This window comes from Dendrobates tinctorius, unplaced genomic scaffold (genome assembly GCF_039654945.1).
Source record: "Dendrobates tinctorius isolate UK_male_01 unplaced genomic scaffold, ASM3965494v1 ptg000237l, whole genome shotgun sequence".
NCBI lineage: Eukaryota > Metazoa > Chordata > Amphibia > Anura > Dendrobatidae > Dendrobates > Dendrobates tinctorius.
Window position 1 is genome coordinate 1,605,062 of NW_027361904.1, and position 21,091 is coordinate 1,626,152.

Genomic DNA, 21,091 nt, shown 5'->3' on the forward strand with positions numbered 1-21,091 from the left:
TCAGAACCATTTTGACGAATCTATGTTGGTTTCTGAATTTGAAGTCGAGGCTAGCTCTATTGAGAGACCAGATCTTTGTAATCCTCTTAAACTCCTTCTAAAAAAGCTGTTTTCTTCCAAAGGAAAAGATAGAAAAGATGTCGGTCCAGGTATTCAAGGCAATAAACAATCCTATCATGACTCTCATGAAGGCCATGTCATTGCAAGGGTTTCTTATATTTTGTATTCGACCAGTCCTATACAAAAGCGAGACAGCTTGACAAACGAAAATGTGCTGAAAGATTGTTTAGAAGAAAGGCTCACTCTTTTCACGGCTGCAGTCAAGTCTCTCCATTGGTGGTTAAGCATAGAAAATCTATCAAAATCTAGCCCCGAGCGTCATAACTACAGATGCAAGCTCAAGAGGATGGGGGAGCAGATTCAGAAGACCATCTGGTCTTGGATGGTTGGACAAGGAAGGAAAAGTAAGGGTCCTCCAAACTTAAAGAGCTACTGGTGGTGAAATATGCGGTGGAGAAGATGCTTTCATTGATACAGAGTCGGCATGTGCTTATCCTATCGGACAGCAGAGTAAACAGTAGCATATATCAATCATCAGGGAGGAAATTAATCTGCTCCTCTAATGACGGTAATCGAGCAAATCTCTCACATTTCGGAAGCCCATCTCTCTTTTCCAGCAGCACCTAGTCTTGAGTGAAAGGAAAAGACATAACAACTTACCGGTTATAGGATTTTCCAGAACCCATGACAGCATCCTCGTATCCCACCCCCTCATTACTGATGATTATGCGCTAGATGAATTTTTGGTGTGCAGTTCATGTAGTGTAGAAGGTAACACATAGTAATGATGGTATTTACGGCTGTATATAACTGTTAATGGAGGTCCTCTTATGCTATGTAACCCAACTGATGTGGGGGAGAGGGTCTTCCCTTATACCCTGCAGGTTTCCTGTCCTTGATGGGTGGATTCCCTCTCTCATGGGTTCTGGAATGGGTTCTTTCCATGAAATGTGGAATATTTGTGTAGAAGTTGTAAAACCTATAACCAACTAATGAAATCTATATTAGTTATGAGCGGACACGCTCAGGTGTTGTGTAGTCTGAGCATGCTTGGGTGTTATTATTGAGCATGCCTGAGATAGATATGTTTGAGTCCCCGGGGCTGCATGATTCGCGGCTGTTAGACAGCCATAAAACGTGGGAATTGCTTAACAAACAGGCCTAACAAACAGGCAATCCCCGCATGTGTTGCAGCTGTCTTAACAGGTGCGAATCATGCAGCTGAAGGGACTCGAACATATTATTCGAGCACTCCAAAGATACTGGGATAACTCCTGAGCATGCTCAGATAACATGGTATCCGAGCACATTCACTCATCATTAATCTATATATACAGCTCTGGCAAAAATTAAGAGACCACTGCACAGTTTTATAAAAAATCAGCTTCTCTACAAGTCTTTTTTTTTTAAATCAGATAGTTTTTATTGAAGAAACTAAGAAGGATAACAATACATACATAGGCATGTATAAATATGTCAGCAATATTACTTTTCTTACATTTTTAGTAATACAAGAAAATCCCCCCTTAGAAACTAAGAAAACCCTCCCCTAACCCCCCCCCCTCGTCATGCTTACACGATCCTTGTCCATATAATACAATGCTGCACACATTTCTATAACCGTAATATCCTGTCTTTGATGAGTTCCATAGAGGCTAACACAGGAAAGTCCAACCAACTCCCCCATATATCCTCATAGCGATTCATTTTGCCTCTCTTCATATACACATTCCGCTCCATAAGTATCATGAAATTCACTCTGTTCACAAATTCCTTTCTAGTAAGAGAATCTTCATCCAACCAATGTAATGTAATAGCCAAAATGCTACATGTAGCAAGGAAGACTATCGCCAGTCTGCCCCATTCGTCCGTCACCACCCCATCTACATGCCCTAAAATACACGTCAATGGGTCTCGAGTAATATTTATTTCCTTCACTCTCTATCAAATTCAAGACCTCTATCCAGAATGCCTGCAATCGGGGACAGGACCATAGCATATGTAGCGTATCGGCCCCATCCATCCTACATCTCGGGCACCTGGAATCCATTCTCACACCAGCCTTTTTCATCCACACAGGAGTCCTATATACCCTATGTATGGTGAATAGTTGCGACACCCTCCCAGACTCACTAATAGAAATTTTAGGGACGTATTGCAAGACCGACTCACATTGAACATCCGATATGTCTCCCAAGTCTGCAATCCACCTAACTTTGGCCGTCAACGGATGTCTATCCAAAAACTTGACTAGCAATCCCTTGTAAATAAGTGTTGTAAAACCCCTAGTATTCTTCTGTGCCCCAAGTATACTCAACAAACTGTCCCTCTGTATCATTATCGGCGACCTTCTCCACTGCTTATGAAATGCATGCCGCAGCTGATGGTACTGGTGGAACATATTGCGTTCCAAAGGGAATTCTTTCTCAAGTGCTTCAAATGATTTAAACATCAGCTTCTCTCCATGTCTGACAGCCATTCCATTCCGGTGTCAGTTGAATTCCAACCAGAGTCCACCTCATTCTACTTAATGTGCTTCTGATGAGGTGATCACCTGAACCAAATCTTATTTAACGAAGGAAAGTATAAAAAACCCTGCTGTGGTGTTCACAGTCCTCCTGCAATAGGACAAGCTGGATGGCAAAACAAGTGCTAGTAATATCCCAAAAGTAATAGGAATGAAAAAATAACTTTTAACCATGCCAAAGGAGTTGAAAAGAAAAGTCTTGAGTGAGGAAAAGAAGGGCTCAATTCTGGGTTTATTAACAGAGGGACACATTGAGCGTCATGTTGCCTCCATCCTCAAAATTTCTAAGACAGCAATCCATTACAACAAGGTCAAGCAGCAGACATTGGAGCCAACAAAGCTACAGACCAGCAGAGTCGAAAGCGACTCTTCACTGACAGGGATGACAGTTCTCATATTCAAATGTCACTCAGGAACCACAGGATGACATCAAGTGACCTTTAAAAGGAATGGCAAATGGCAGCTGGAGTAAAATGCATGGCAAGAACATTTCGTAACAGGCTCCTAGAGGCAGGGCTCAAGTTATGTAAAGGTAGAATAAAGCCTTTCATCAATGAGAAGCAAAGGAGAGCCAGGTTGAAGTTTGCCAAAGCCCATAAGAATTGGACCATAGAAAACTGGAGTAAGGTAATCTTCTCTGATGAGTCTAATTTTCAGCTGTGCCCAACATCTGGTCGTCAAATGGTTAGACGGAGACCTGGAAAGGCGTACAAGGCACAGTGTCTTGCACCCCCTGTGAAATTTGGTGGAGGATCGGTGATGATCTGGGAATGCTTCAGCAAATCTGGAATTGGGCAGGTTACTCTTTGCGGAGGACGTATGAACCAAGCCGCATACAAGGTTATCCTGGAAAAACAGTTGATTCCTTCTGCTCAGGCAATGTTCCCCAACTCAGAGGACTGGTTTTTCCAGCAGGACATTGTGCCATGCCACACAGCTAGATCAATCAAGGTGTGGATGAAAGACCACCACATCAAAACCCTGTCATGCCCAGCCCAATCTCCAGACCTGAATCCCATTGAAAACCTCTGGAATGTAATAAAGAGGAAGATGGATAGTCACAAGCCATCAAAGAAGAACTGCTTACATTTTTGTACCAGGAGTGGCATAAGGTCTCTCAAAAGCCGTGTGAAAGACTGGTGGAAAGCAGCCAGGACGCAGGAAAGCTGAGATTAACAATCATGGTTATTCCACAAAATATTGATTTCTGAACTCTTCCTGAGTTAAAACATTAGTATTGTTGTTTCTAAATGATTATCAACTTGTATTCTTAGCATTATTTGAGGTCTGCCAGCACTCTGCATTTTTTTGTTATTTTGACTATTTCTCATATTCAGAAAATAAATACAAAATTTAGTGCTTGGAAATTCGGAGACATGTTGTCAGTAGTTTATAGAATAAAAGAGCAATTTACATTTTAGTCAAAAATATAAAGATAAAAATCAGACAAACCGAAAATGTTGCAGTGGTCTCTTAATTTTTGACAGAGCTGTATTTGGTATCCGTGTAATTGTAGAGACCAGATGTGATCTGATTGTGTTGGTTAAAAAACTGGCAAAGGGATACGCTTTCCAAATTTAAAATCTGCAACATTCCCTTTAAAAGGAAGACCTGTCTTTGGCCCAGTGATTGATCCGGTACTGGAGAAAGCGGAGGATCAGAAAAAAAGGTTTACTAGAGCAAATCAGTGAAACCAAAGAGAAGGTTCTGTCCCTCTGGAAATAAAAATTGTGAATACCAGGGTAAAGGTAAATATGGTCCCTAGAACTACCCCAAAGATGGTGCTAGAGGTTGGGATTTTAATCTTAATCCCAATCTCTAGAATTTTGAAAAATCAGACTTAACTCCTTCCCACAAGAAAGAGTTTCTCAGGGTATTTCTAGACACAAATAAACAATCCTCATTTCTTGCAAGAGAAAAAAGATGTCCATTCACCAAAAGCTCCTGTCCTTCCGAAAGAAAACTCGCTGTTCTATGAGAGAAACTATGTCCATCCTAGGCCTGATGTCATCCTGCATTCTTTCAGTGGCCTGTGCTCATTTATATTCTTCCCTACCACAAACACAGATCCTCTCAACCTGCAATGGTCTCAGCTACAGTTGCGCTCAATAGTTTACATACCCCGGCAGAATTCTTGGTTTCTTGGCCTTTTTTCAGAGAATATGAATGATAACACCAAAACTTTTTCTCCACTCATGGTTAGTTGTTGGGTGAAGCCATTTATTGTCATACTACTGTACTGTGTTATCTCTTTTGAAATCATAATGACAACCCAAAATATCCAAATAACCATGATCAAAAGTTTACATACCCTGGTGATTTTGGCCTGATAACATGCACAGAAGTTGACGCAAATGGGTTTGAATTGCTGTGACCTGTTTGCTTGTAATCAGTGCGTGTGCATAAACGCTAAGTGAGTTTCTGGGATCCTGACAGACTCTTGCATCTTTCATCCAGCCACTGACATTTCTGGATTGTGAGTCATGGGGAAAGTAAAAGAATTGTCAACAGATCTACAGGAAAAGGTAGGTGAACTGTATAAAACAGGAAAGGGATACCAAAAGTAAACCAAGGAATTGATAATGCCGGTCAGCAGCATTCAAACTGTGATTAACAAATGGAAAATCAGGGGCTCTGTAAAAACAAAAACATGGTCAGGTAAAATCGAAAAAATTTTTGTCCACAACTGCCAAGAAAATTGTTCAGGATGCAAAGAAAAACCCACAGATAACATCAGCTGAAATACTGGACTCTCTGAAAACTAGCGGTGTGGCTGTTTCAAGACGCGCAATAAGGAGACGCTTGAAGAAAAATGGGCTGCATGGTCGAGTCACCAGAAAGGAACACCATTCCTACTGTAAAGCACCGAGGTGGATCGCTGATGTTTTGGGGATTTGTGAGCTACAAAGGCACAGGAAAATTGGTCAAAGTTGAAAGAAAGATGAATGCAGCATGTTATGAGCAAGTACTGGAGGCAAATTTGCAATCATCAGCCCGGAAGCTGCGCATGGGATGTACTTGGACGTTACAACATGACAATCTAAAACACAAGGCCAAGTTGACCCGTCATTGGCTACAGCAGAACAAAGTGAAGGTTCTGGAGTGGCCATCTCAGTCTCCTAACCTCAATATCATTGTGCCACTCTGGGGAGATCTCATGCGCGCAGTTCATGCTAGATCGCCCAGGAATTTACAGGAACTGGAGGCTTTTTGCCAAGAAGAGTGGGCAGCTCTACCATCTGAGAAAATAAAGAACCTCATCCACAACTACCACAAAAGACTTCAAGCTGTCACTGATGTTAGAGGGAGCAATACACGGTATTAAGAAATGGAGTATGTAAACTTTTGATCAGGGTCATTTGGATGTTTTGGGTTGTCATTATGATTTAAAAAGAGAAAACACAATAGTTGGACAATAAATGGCTTCACCTGACCACTAACCATGAGTGGAGAAAGTTTTGGTGTTACCATTCATATTTTCTGAAAAAGGGCAAAGAAAGCAAAAATTCTGCCAGGGTATGTAAACTTTTGAGCACAACTTTATCTCTATACAAAAAATGAATCTTGCTTATCCTTTAAAAGATCAATGAACTGGTGGCTCTCAATGAAAAACCTAGAGAGAGGAGTTCATCTGAATCCAGGACCAGTAACAGTCTGACTGCACTAAGAGCTCAATCCTCAAACTACAAAGAACTAAGAGCTTTGTTGGAAGCCCTCGGATGTCTAAAAGTGTACTTCATCAACTCTACAGTATCCTTCCTAAAATATCAAGGAGGCACAAAATGCTTCAGAAGCTTTCCAGCAACATCTTTTAAATCTTTCAAAATCTTCTGTCATTGTTGAGGTTTACTTGAAAAGGAAAGAGATCTTGATAATAGAATTTTTCAATTGCTTCATGCTGGTGAATGGTCAATGAGTCAACAACTATTTTTCGAACAGGTGTCTAAATGTGGTTTTCCTGAAACTGACTGGTTTGCATTAAGAAAAAAAGGATTTCCCCAATATTGGGGGCAACTGAGTGGCAGTGGATGCCTTAGCGCAAAATTGGACAGTCCACCTTGCTTATGCCTTCACTCCAGTTTCATTTGTATTGAAAGTCCGTCAGAACATATGGCTATTCAGTGCTGGATACATCATTTTTTTAAAGCAGTTTCAAGACTTAGATCAAGGTTAGGAACTATTCACCACCTGGTTCTTAAGGCCCCTTCTCACATAGCGAGATCGTTAGTGAGATCGCTAAAACGTCACAGATTTTGTAACGCAACAGTGACCTCGCCAGTGATCTCACTACGTGTGACACATAGCGATGATCGCCCCCCCCGCTGCGATGTTGCTGATCGTGCTTGAATGTCCTGGGCCATTTTTTAATCGCTGGTGTCCCGCTGGCCAGCATGCATCGCTGTGTTTGAAGCCGACGAGCGACATCGTTGGCAACGCAGAACTCCGGGACGCAGGCGGGAGTCGTCAGAATAGCTGCTGTGTGACAAGGGCCCAACGACCGCCGAGGTCGTTGTACGAATCGCCGGATCGTTGCTGCGTCGTTGAGTAGATCTGTCTGTTTGACAGCTTACTAGCGACCATGTAGCGACGCACCGGCGATCCTTACCAGGTCGTATCGTTGTCGGGATCGCTGGTGCGTCGCTTAGTGTAATGGTACCCTTAGTCTGGTTTTTATAGGGTTATCTAAACTGCTCCTTGAGCCTCAGCAGGAGGCGTCCATCAGGTTTACAAAACTGAACATGAAGTTCTTTGATTAACAATCTTCTCATCTTCTCACCTCCCAATGAGTCGATGACCTTAGAGGTGTGGCCAGGTGTGCCAATCACCACCATAGTGGCAGTACATCAGCAGGGCGGGCGGCCTGGTACTCCACAGTTCCCATGTGGCCAAGCTGAGCTCCCATGACTCCATGCTATACCAAAACACAGAACCTCAGCAATAGTAACACCACATAGCACCACCAACAAGTGAATGGAGCTAAAAAAAAAAAAATCATCTTTCACATGTTTCAGATTGTCAGCTGATAACAGAAGTAGGCTGCACCCCTCTTGCAGTTTCCTGCTAACTAAAAATGCCTGGGCCAAATGGGAGGAGTGATCGTCCAAACAAAACAAAAACATCTGTCCTTTCTACCTAAAGATTGATTTTCACCGCTATCAAGACTTTGTCTTACTAACTTTTTGTACCTTAAACTTTTGTACCAAAACTAATAAAGACAAGGAATTCTACACTCTTGATGTCAGAAGATCTATCTTGACTTTCTGATCACTTTCAAAATTTTGGTGAAAATCTAACAATTTACTTCTAAATTCAAAGTTCAAATAAAGGACAAAAAGCCGCTGCCTCCACCACTGCTGATGGCTTTACTGCTATTCGTGAATTTCACAAAATTATGGGCGAATCTCTTCCGGAAGGCTTTAAAGTGTAGGACACGAGCAGTTTCAGGATCCTGGACTGAGAGGTCTTCAGCATCGATAGAGCAGATTTGCAGAGCCGCTACCTGGTTTTCTCCTCACACCTTCCTGAAGCGCTATAAATTAGATATTACTGCTTGTCAGGAATTAGTGACCAGCGAAGGAATTAGCGATTGGGGATAAACTCCGAGTACTGATTAGGAAAGAATGGGCAGTCATCAGTCAGGAACTGGCGCAGAAGCTGATATCCAGCTGCCAGGGCCCGAAGGGCAGAAGGCCTGAAAAATAGAGGTCAGCCCTGTACACTGTGTGCAGAATTAATAGGCAGTTTGTATATTTGAGGATTATTTTGATTGTTACACATCTCCAGTGCTGTCAGTCAGTTAAAAAGTTTAATAAACCTGAATATTTCGGAAAATGAAAGTGCGGTTTTGTCTTTCTTAGTAGAATATCTCTGTGTGCAAAACTAAATGAAAAACTAAATTTTCCATCTTATTTATTTTCATCTGCTACATTAAAATGTATAAAATAAGTTTCTAACATTTATAAAAAAAAAAGTGACCAATATAGTAATATGGCTTCAGCTCCTTCACAAGAGGAACAGCTGCCTGGACCGTGAGATGAGCTTTATAAACACTCCAGACTTCCCGCTCAAAGTGCTCTCCACCAATCCAGTCACATCTCTCCAGATCCACCTGGTAACGGAGACAACCGGAAGATTCTAGAAAGGGGAGTACCACAAGCACACTCCAGAAGGGGTGTGAAATATACCACCAATTAAAATAAGGAGGAACACAATGAATAAATACTTGAAGGGGGGAATATTAAAGGGTTAAGGCTGAAAGAATGGAAGCAATAGCATTTAAATAGAGTGAGGCTAAGGAGAACCTTTAACCATGAAGGAAAATAGAAGTGGGGAGTGACATGGTCCCATCATCCCCCCACGCTGTCGGCTGTAAGGGGGGTGGCTCTTAGTCAATTCATTTTGCCATATACTTCTCAATTGTAATGTCATAAAATGTTGAGGTTATATTACTAAAAAATAATATAACAACTTTTATTCTTTGCAGATGACTGTACCGGAAGGTCAGAGGGACATTCAAAATCTTCACATTTTAATGCATAATATCATTCAAAATGTGAGAAGGCCAATATTGAAGATTTACCCTCCTCCCCTCATATCCAAAATGTATCATCTGATCCTTTTAAACAGATCCCATCTCCTGATTCAACAAAGACTTTAAAACAAAAGCTTTACAGATTGGATGTTGAATGTCAAAAAGTTCCCATGGGGAAAAGCCATACTTAAGTTCAAAATGTGCTAAATGCTTTCCCACAAAATCAGGTTTGGTTAGACATCATAGAATTCACACAGGGGAGAAGCCGTATTCATGTCAGGAATGTGGTAAATGTTTTACCCAAAAATCATCTCTTATTAAACATCAGAAAATTCACACAGGGGAGAAGCCATTTTCATGTTTAGAATGTGGTAAATGTTTTACCCAAAAAACAGCTCTTACTAAACATCAAATATTTCACACAGGGGCAAAGCCATTTTCTTGTCAGGAATGTGGAAAATGCATTAGCCATAAATCATATCTTGTTAGCCATGAGAGAATTCATGAAGGAAAGCCATTTTTATGTTCAGAATGTGGGAAATATTTTGAACAGAAATCACATGTGGTTAGACATCACAAAAAACACACAGGGGAGAAACCAATTTCTTGTTTAGAATGTGGGATCTGCTTTAACCAGAAGCATATTCTTATTGGCCATCAAAGATTTCATACAGGAGAGAAGCCATATTCATGTTCAGAATGTGGAAAATGTTTAACTGTAAAATCAGTTTTGATTAGACATCAAAGAAGCCACAAAGGGGAAAAGCCATATTCATGCTCAGAATGTGGGAAAAGTTTTGAACAGAAACATTGTCTTATTGGACATCAAAGACTTCACACAGGGGAGAAGCCATTTTCATGTTCAGAATGTGGAAAATGTTTTACCGTGAAACCAAATCTCATTAGACATCAGAAAAGCCACACGGGGGAGAAGCCATTTTCCTGTTCAGAATGTGGGAAGTGTTTTACCATTAAATCAGAACGGATTAAACATCATAGAAGACACACCGTGGAAAAACCATTTTTATGTTTTACCTGAAAAGAAATCTTGTGAAACATCAGAAATTTCACACAGGGGTGAAGCCATTCTCTTGTTCAGAATGTGGAAAATGTTTTACCATTAAACCAAATCTGATTAGACATCAACAAATTCACACGGGGAAAAGCCATTTTCATGTTCACAATGTCGAAAACGCTTTAACCAGAAACATCTTCTTATAACACATGAAATAATTCACACAGGGGAGAAGCAATTTTCATGTTCAGAATGTGGGAAATGTTATGCCGTAAAATCACAGCTTGTTAAACATCAGAAAACTCACACCGGGGAGAAACCATTTTCATGTTCAGAATGTGAAAAATGTTTTTCTGTGAAATCAGATCTTGTTAATCATCAGAGAATTCACACAGGAGAGAAGCCATTTTTATGCCCACAATGTGGAAAATGTTTTACTCAGAAACATATTCTTATTAGACATCAAAAAATTCACACAGGGGAGAAGCCATATTCATGTTCACAGTGTGGAAAATGTTTTAATCAGAAAAATGTTCTTATTAGACATCAACAAATTCACACAGGAGAGAAGCCATTTTCATGCTCAAGATGCGGATAATGCATTATCTATAAGTCAGATCTTGATAGTCATGAACAAATTCACACAGAGGGAAGCCAGCTTCATGTTTAGAATGTGGAAAATCAAGTCTTATTGAACATCAAAGAACTCACACAGGGTTGAAGCCATTTTTAATCGAGAGATTATACAGAGTATATAGACAAGAAAGCATGTGATCGCAGCTGATCAAAGTGTGAGATCTGGTTTGGCTGTGTGAGAGGCGTCTGACCGATATCCAAGAAGTATCGTTTCTCATTGTGGAGAATAACATGCTAAGGCCGGTTTCACATTAGCGCATTTTATGCGCACGCACGGCCGGGGGTAGCTCCGCCCCCGAGCCGGCTCTCTGCCCGGCGTGCCCGCCCCTTGCCTGTAGCGCCGCCTCCTAGCGGACGGCGGTGCCTGCGATCGGCGCACCCTATCTTTAGCATAGGGTGCGCCGATCGTGCGCAGGTCGTGCGCTAGTTGCGCTTTGACCTGCGCTGCGCACTTATGACGGTGCGCCGTGCGCTCCAAAATCCGAAAAGTTCGATTTTGGCGCGCACGGCGCACCGTCAAAAGTGCGCAGCGCAGGTCAAAGCGCAACTAGCGCACGACCTGCGCACGATCGGCGCACCCTATGCTAAAGATAGGGTGCGCCAATCGCAGGCGCCGCCGTCCGCTAGGAGGCGGCGCTACAGGCAAGGGGCGGGCACGCCGGGCAGAGAGCCGGCTCGGGGGCGGAGCTACCCCCGGCCGTGCGTGCGCATAAAATGCGCTAATGTGAAACCGGCCTAAGCATGCCGAGATGAGGAGACTTAAAGCCGCAATGCTCCTCTGGGAAATATGCAAATTGTCTCTTCAGAGAGGAAGAGGACTAGAACTCTAGTGCCACCTATTGGAAGTAGCAATGAAGTAAAACATTTCCCTGCCTGTTTAAAAACAGAATCTGTGATCCCATGCTGCCCTGTCTGCATACTCTGTATTGTTTCCTCCTCTGCCCAGGAGATGATCAGACCGTGTTCTTACACAGTCAAACGAAAAAAGTTTGGTACCGTGTTAGCCAGTAGAAAAAAATATATAAAGTGCTCTCAGTGAAAGAAACAAAATAGGAACCTTGTGGGTATGATACCTTTTAATGGCTAACAAATAATAGTGAATGTTGTTACAAAGCAAGCTTTCGGGACTGCTTACGTCCCTTCATCAGGCTATAAAGGACAAAATATTTGAAGAAACCTTATTTATATACAGTTTAAAGCACAACATTTCAATAAACAAACAATGAGCTTGGAGAGAGAATCCTTAACTAGGTAAGATTAGATAGGTAGTGTGAAAAGTTCTGCGAGATCAAAGGGCTACTTGGAGGAGATAGCTCAGATATGGTAATGGATCATAAAAACTTCTGACAAATTGAGTTCCGTGTGAATAGAATTAAAGATTGTAATGAATTTGTGTTCCCACACTCTCCGATGTGACTGTGATTTAAAATTGCCTAATTAACAGGGATGAACACCTAACCCAGCTTAAAATGTAATTTTTAAATCAAGGTTACCATCCCACCTCCATTGATGATCAGATCGTTAGGGCCACAAGGATCCCTAGAAGTCAAGTACAATCTTTGATTCTATTCACACAGGACTCAATTTGTCAGAAGGTTTTATGATCTCCTTATGCCTTGAATATACTTGTGTTTCATACATTTTGAGGACCCCTTTATAGCTATTGCACTTTATTTGCACTATGCACTTTTTTTTTAATACATGCTACATAGTTTGCAGGGTGCAATTTTTTGTGAGGTATGCAAGTTAATCCTTTCTGTTATAAAAGTGCAGGTTGTCCTTCACACATGAGCTCTGTATGTACCTTGTTGTTATAGTCTATATATTATATTATTAGTACTTTGGCAATAAATATTTGAATTTTCATATACTCTATTTTGGACTTTTACTCCGTGGGTAATTTGTAGGATTCATGGTTTTTGGAGTGTCCACAGTGATTGTTTTGGTCCATGAGAGAGGCATATGGCCATTCCAGTTAATTGATATGTACCAGTGGATTTTGTTTTTACACATGGAGACATGTCCGTTTTTTACAGCATGGATGACAAAATTAAGAATTGTCTAAGTTTGAGATGAAAGTCTGCAGTCATTCTATATGACTGCAGGCTTTCATCGCACACTTGGTCAATCCCTTTAATGCTTCTAACATAAATACAAATGTAACTGTAGCGCTGGGGTCCCTGCATGCTGCCCCTTTCCCCCAGCAGGAACGCCAACTCACTCGCCGCCTCGGCTCCGGTCCAGTTCTCCCTCCTCTTTCCTCGGCTGCTGCCTGGGGTATGTGTACGGCATGCAGCCCCCTGGCACTGTGCTTAGAGTACGCTCCCTCCTTCTTAAATGGTCCACACATGCCATCTTATGGTGTCCCCAGCCAATGGCTGGGAGACACTTATTATTTAAGGCACCTCCACCTGTATGTGCAATGTTGTTAGTTCACCAACATGCTTGCTAGTTCTTAGGTGCCTGTCCATTAGTTTCGCTAGTGTCTGTCCATTCCTAACCTCCGTGCCAGTATCTGCCTTGTCAGTCTGTATATCAGCTTGACCCGCCTGCACCTGTTGTGCCAGTCTGTATATCAGCCGGGCCAGTCTGCATCTGCCGTGACAGTCTGTATATGAGCCGAACCCGTCTGCGCCTGCCGTGCCAGTCTGTATATCATCCCGACCAGTTCGCACCTGTCAGTGACTATCTGAATCTGAGGTACCCATGTTCCTGCCGTGCTTGCCTGTATCAGCTGTACTCACCTACTGAGCCATTCCAGATACAAGTATATTGGGAGTCAGCTGCCGTGCCTTCGAGATCTGTCCAGGTGTAGCACCTGACCCTGGTGTCCATCAGGAGCCAAGCCTAATCCCACCATCAGGGGCTCTATTGAAACGTCAGATGTTCACCTAGTCACGCCACTCTAGGCTCTCCTCGGACCACGGCACAGTGGTTCCACTACTTCACTTGCAGTAACCCTTAACTGGTCAGACATCACAATAAATTATTAACATGACCATGTGGATTTTTACATGTGTTGTGGATCAGAACCAATAACACTACAAGAATCCATCACCAGAACTACCAACAGTGCAGAAATACACCAGAACCACCATCAGTACATAAATACAATATTAACATTAGAAGCCCCTTCAGTACAAAACTACATCACCAGAACTACCATCAGTACAGAAGTACATTACCAGAACCACCATCAGTACATGAATATATCAGCATGACAACCATCAGTACAGAAATATATTACCATAACCACCATCAGTAAATGAATATATCACCAGAACCACCAGCAGTACGTGAATACATCACGAGAATCACCATCAGTACATGAATACAGCACCAAGATTAGTGTGGCAATGTACAGAAATGTAAGGTCATCCTTATATACAATTCTATCACATCAGGGATGGACATACCGCCGCTGCATCGGGGCTCGGAGTTGGAGGGAGGCTGTTGCAGCCATGTAAGGCTGGCACCAACACCCATTGCACTCAGCAAGTTCCGGGGCCCACTTGCTGTCGGGGACACTGGCATGCTATTCGGCCTGGGAGTCGGGGGCGGGCCCTGACACCGGGCCCCCACCCCCATGCTTTAAGCTGTTTGCAATACTTACCTCTCTCTCTTCCTCCGCAGGGCATCTCTCCTTGATGTCTTGGGACTCTGACGTCTCAAGGTAGAGGGCACGATGATGGTGCTCTGTCCTGAGTACTGCAGAGTGACAGAAGTAGCTGAGGATACCGCCCCTGCAGCTGGAAGAGGGAGAGGCATTTGATTTTTTTGTATGGATCATTATATGGAGCCCATTCTGTATGGAACATTATATGGTGTCCATTTTTCTGTATGGAGAAATATATGGGACCCATTCTGTAGAGTATTGTGAGGTACTGGGTCCCATTATACTGCATGGAGCATTATATGGGGCCCATTATTCTGTATGGAGCATTATGTGGGGTCCATTATTCTATTTAGAACATTAAGGGGCTCATTCTGTATGGCGCAATATATGAGACCATTATACTGTTTAGAACATTATATGAGGCTCATTATACTGTATGGAGCAGTATATGGGGCTCATTATACTGTATGGAGAAATATATGGGGCTCATTATACTATATGGAGCAATATATGAGGCTCATTATACTGTATGGAGCAATATATGAGGCTCATTATACTGTATGTGTGAGACAGACGACCTACGGAAGTTGAACCCTCAGGACCGCGACGACGAACCTCCCTAGGGCGAGCTGGCCAGGTGTACCACCCCCTATACAGGGAGCGTTAGGGGCAGACCCAGGGGAGACTATCGCCGCGGAAGTTGATACCTGGGGACAGCCAGGAGGGAATGCAGGCAGGAGACGTTCAGGCGACCAGATGGAAGATGACGTCGACTGTAGGGAAGACTACTGAAGCCGCGGGGACAGAGGTGGACAGCAACGGTGGACGGCAGGAATCGGTACAGGGAGAGGCACAGGAACAGGTGGATAAAGGCAGGAACGGACTGGACCTGGAATGGAACACAGGAAGGTCACAAGCAAGGAAACTAGCGGCGGACCAGGCAAGGTACACAGTGCAGAGACAGGGGGAATGTAGGAGAGCATGGACCCGATATCAAACGTGAACCACAAATGATAGTCAGGCAGAGAGCATAGGGTGAGGCTGCCTGATATAGGGCACGCTGCTGAACTTCCGGGTTAGGGTGCAGCAGTGCCATGGGGCCAGGGGATAGGGCGCCTGGTCTAGGAGGCATATCTAGCTGTGCACCTGCGTGAGGGAGCAGCGGCCAGCCGCAGGGCAGTTGGACAGGTGCCAGCAGCGGGGGGCGGGCCGAGAGGACCGGAAGCGCCGGAGAGCCCCGGGCGGTGTGGAGGCAGATCCTGTGCCTGAGTCTGGGCACACGCTGACATCCAGCGGCTGATGTGAGAGCGCTGCAGCTGGGAGAGGAGCGTGGTGAGCAGAGGCAGATGGAGCCCGGGCAGAGGGAGCCGAGGCAGCGGCAGTCAGGACAGCGGCCGCAGAGTGAACATGAGCCAGGGAGGTGAGCGTGACAGAAGCCAGAGAGGTGAGCGTGACAGTATGGAGCAGTATATGGGGCTCATTATACTGTATGGAGCAATATATGAGGCTATTATACTGTATGGAACATTATATAAGGCTCATTATACTTTATGGAGCAGTATATGGGGCTCATTATACTGTACGGAGCCATATATGAGGCCATTATACTGTATAGAGCAATATATGAGGCTCATTATACTGTATGGAGCGATAAATGTGGCTCATTATACTGAAGCATTATATGGGGCCATTATTCTTTATGGAGCATTATATGCACAAAGTATAACTCCACACTTTCCCCGTTATGGTAAATGCCCTCCGTACTACCCTCTCCTATCCATACTAGGCCCCCCTCTCCATAATGACCTCTCCTTTCCATACTGGGCCCCCTCAAACTGGAGAAATATGGTCACAATTTGCAACCTGAAGGTGTTCAGAGCACAGAAACGCTGCGTCAAGGCGTGAGAAATGCAAAATGAGGAGAAATCCAGGTCCACGAACAGTGAATATTTTATTCACAAAAATGCTTCAAGGACATAGAGTCAGAACTACAGCTTACAAGGCACGCACCCTCTTAAACTGTGTCCCCCCTATTGTGCCCAGTTTCTACAGTAAATTGTGAAAGTATTCACTCCCCTTGGCTTTTTACTTATTTTTTTACATTACAACTAGTGGTGAACAAACGTGCTGGGATAAGGTGCTATCTGAGCATGCTCATGTGTTAACCAAGGGTCTTCAGCGTGCTCGAAAAACATGTTCGAGTCCCCGCAGTTGCATGTCTCGCAGCTGTTAGACAGCCCCAACACATGAGTGCTTAACAGCCACAGACATGCAGTCACGGGGACTTAAAACACATTTTTCGAGCACGCCAAAAGACATTCGGTTACCACACGAGCATAATAACACTGAACCCGAGCATGTTTGCTCATCACTAATTACAACCTTTGTTTAAATATCTTTGCAATCTGATTTGTGTGTGATGCATCAGCACTAAAAAGTCTAAGTTAATAAAGTTAGAAAAATATAGGCATAAGTTAAATTCATGGGATAAAATAAAAATTGGCATGTGCATATCTATTCACCCCTTTTGCAATGAAGCCCCTAAAAAGTTCTGGTGCAAGAAATTCCCTTCATATGTCCCATGCTTAGTGACAGGATGTCCCCCATGTGCAATCTAAGTGTCAAATGTTTGTCAGTACACTTTATCTTTTCTGAAAGGCCACAGAGGATGCTTTATCATTAACAAGAGGCACCACTAACCAAACACCATGAAGACCAAGGAGTAGTGATGGGCGAGCACTAAAATGCTCGGGTGCTCGTTGCTCGGGTCGAGTAAATTGGAATACTCGGGTACTCGGACAGAACAACAAGCCCAATGTAAGTCTATGGGAAACCCAAGCATTTTTACTGCGATCCCCCCCGGGGGTCCTTTTAAGGTCTAAAAACGTCTGAAAATGATGGAAACACTGCTCAAATTACACAGGGACATCATGGGGATCGCCCCTGGAAGCATTCCTGACTCCTAGCTCACAGCTGTAAGCAATGTTGTCAGAGTTTCATGCCATTTTTACCGGTGCACCAAAAACATACCAAAACAGATTTTGCTGGGAAATATGTTAAGGTACATCTTTTGCAGGTTAATGACTTGTATATAAGGAAAAATAACTAACCCCAGACCAAAATGTTCCTCCACCACTTGGGCTATGTTCAGACACAGCGTTTTTGAAGTGTTTTTCAACATTAACATTGCTTTCAACCAAAACAAATGCATTCACTGGGAAATGTGTGACGAAAGCAGCGCAAAGCACGCCCTGTGCCACCAATATGTCACAATCCCACCACTGGCACGGGTATGTCTCGCTCTAACAATTTATCGCAGGGGGGTATTTTGGATGCCCCACCACTGCTAACAACGAACTGCAGGGATTTATGTATATCCCACTTTCTCAGTTCCACTTTGGAACTCCCAGCTCTCTGGCACCCCCCTTACCCTCAGGTCAGTCAGGGAACTGCACCTAGGATAATTAGTCGCCGGAAGGGCTGCTTGTTGTGCACAGGCAATTAGACTACTGCAGTAAGGGAATTATCGATACTCTGGCCATGGCCACTCATTCAGCATCTAAGACACTTCCGGACTGCCAACTAGCCAAACCAACCGAACATACCACGCTGCCACCAGCCACACTTCACTTAATCAAAGAGTTAAGAGGGTCTGTGGCAAACCCCCAAATTAGTAGCGATTATCTAAAAAAGGCGCATAGTTCGTTTCTTAGAGCATGGAGACAAACTAACAGATTTTATCATTTATTCCCAAAATGTGGGCAGTGATTTCATAGGTAAAAGTTGCTATAAATTGAGACATTAAATATGTACATTACAAATATATAAAATTAACAAGGATTAAGAAAACAGAGATTAACACTTACATGTGCTTAGTTAGTATTAGGCAGACCATGTGGCTGGGGGATGGGCCGCTTAGCCAGACATCCCAAGACATTGGCACGTCTTTTCAGCATCAAAACTCCAGCTCAATTGAAGCACTGTAAGGGAGGGGTACCTTATAGCCCAGGGTCGGTTACATCACAAAAGGGGCAGTCTGCAGAAGTTCAGCCCCCCTTTCTCCAAGTTGCCAATTAACTAAAAAAACTTATGATAACCATATCTTAACGAGGGAAGCTCGTATCAACACACTGAGGGCCTCATTGGTTGTAGTTTATCGAATACAATAAAACAACATCACACATGCCATAATTACGATATTCCATTTGGGAGCAATCCATATCTCAGTTTCTGGAGGGATCAGAGCCGTGAAAATTAGAGGTTAGACAAGCTGGTTTCATGCCCGTCGCAGAAATGTGATTATTATATCTCTGTGATGTATGGTTTTTGCAATATGACTTGTTTTAACACTTCCCATATACCTGCATCCAGCCTCATGGCCAGAACAAAGGCATCCTTTCCCTTAACTAATTAACATTCTTTTCTGTGCAGAGGGGCCAAATGCTTGTAGCAGGAAGTGTCCTATTACCGATGCTGCAAGCTATGTGACAAGATTTTCTCCTAGAATGGAGGACTCTGGAAGGTTCCAACAGAATTATGCCTTACAGTACATTTTACATTACAGGAAGATTCTAGAAGTCATACCTTACAGACATTTTACATTACAAAATGTCATTGTAACATTTAACAACCCTAGCTGGCCTTGTGTGTGACACATAAGCAGACACATCTTGTTTCATTTACTAAGGATGGACTCAAAGTCACAAAGCCTATTTTTACAGGGGCATCAGGCAGCATTAATCTTGTTAAAGGGCCATTATTAATCAGTGGGTCTCCGAAACTGTTATAGCCTATGCAGTGAGAGGATGGGCTGCCAAGACTTACGACGCACCACAATACCCATTTCACGAGATGTCCAGGAGGGCTTCAATAAAAAATGTTGCATTGGGAGCAAGGCCAGCCCTGCTGCCAAGTCATCTGCACCCCAATATGCCTTTGAACCCAAGTAGTGGATGGGCACAGGAAAATCCACTTCACATTATTCATTTTGTACTCCCATTCTGTTTTCTTATGCATTGACTGCAAGGCCTGCCCTGCTACCAAGTCATATGCACCCCAATAACCCCATTCCCACCTTGGATGAAACATGGAGGGCCTCTTAACAAAAAATGTCCCATTAAAAAGGAGCGGGTCTCTTAGAATTGTAATGCCCATACACTAAGTGTGTTGGCTGGCAAACATGTTTCCCTGTGGGGTACAACTCAACCTTTTCCATAACAAGTATTTAACGCCCAGCAAAAACACCCACCCTTGTTAGGATTTTGACACTGGCTGTAGCAGCATGGAACACGTTAACGCTGGTGAACTAGTGGCGGCGGATGATGAGATGTGGGGGAAGACCTGATTAAAAACTGTGCTCAATTTAAAGGAGCAGGTCTCCTAGACTTGGAATGCCCATACACTAAGTGTGTTGGCTGTCAAACATTTTCCCTTGTGGGGTACACCTCAGCCTTTTCCATAACAAGTCTTTTACGCCCAGCAAAACCACCCACCCTTGTTCGTGTGATGACTCCTGGAGTGGACCCTCTGGGCCGTGATACAAACCCACCCCGGGCGAGCTGACCTAGTGAGGACCACCCCCTATACAGGGAGCGTCAGGGGCAGGCCCAGGGGAATAAAGTACAACAACTGCTGGAACCAGGTGGCCGGCTCGAACGAGGCATGAGAGACCGTGTTTAGCAGGGTAAAGACGGGGGCAAGCAGGGTACAGGAATATGTAAAGCGTGTACTCAGGGCACGCTGGGTACGGAAGTGCATAGAGCATGTACACGGTGGCACACAGGGTACAGGATGGTGCAGGATGCACACTGGGAAGCACGCCTGGGTACAAGACAGAGCAGAGCACATCCTGGGAAGCACGCCTGGGTACAAGACAAAGCAGAGAACATGCTGGGAAGCAAGTCTGGGTACAAGACATAGCAAAGCCCGTGCTGGGAAGAATGTCTGGATACAAGAGAGAGCAGAGTGCGTGCTGGGAAGCACGCCAGAGTACAAGGTAGTGGACCTGAGTAGAGAGCCACCATGAATGCACCAAGAAGGCCTAGCAAGGAAGCAAAAGCGATAATCTGGTGCCGCCTACAGGAAGAGGCAGCCTGATATAGGGTATGCGCGCCGGGACTTCCGGGTCAGGTCCTCCAGGACCACAGAGTTGTCAAAGTCAGTGCGGGCAGTCAGAGCTGCAGGTTGTGCGCAAGCGCGACTGATGGGACCTGGGACCGGGCGCACAGCCTACGGGACCTCAGCGCCGTCTGCAAGGCCGGAAGTGAATTAGTCGGGCGCCGTGCACCAGCTCCGGAGGTACGCGGTTGCAGCACGGAACACGTTAACGCTGTTGATCTAGTGGCGGTGGATGATGAGACGTGGAGGAAGGCCTGATTAAAAACTATGCCCAATTAAGAAGAGGGTCTTGTAGACTTGGAATGCCCATACACTAAGTGCATGGGCTGACAAACCTTTCCCCCTGGTGGAGTAAAATTGTTAAAAATATTTTATGGGCATTACAGACACCCTTGCCAAAAATTGGACTGGCTGTAGCAGCACAGAACCCGTGTGTTGGCTGTCAAACATTTTCCCCTGTGGGGTACACCTCAGCCATTTCCATAGCAAGTATTTTATGACCAGCAAAACCACCCACTCTTGTTCAGAATTCGACACTGGCTGTAGCAGCACGGAACAAGTTAATGCTAGTGATCTAGTGGCGGCGGA

General features: G+C 44.0%; 1 protein-coding gene and 1 pseudogene across 1 annotated transcript in view; both read left to right on the forward strand.

Annotated features, from left to right (window-relative positions):
• The window catches only part of LOC141060494 (uncharacterized), a 561,818-nt gene that overhangs the window by 53,201 nt on the left and 487,526 nt on the right, over window positions 1–21,091 (forward strand). The gene's annotated exons all lie outside the window — the stretch shown is intronic.
• Window positions 8,622–10,966, forward strand: LOC141060406 (uncharacterized; annotated as a pseudogene).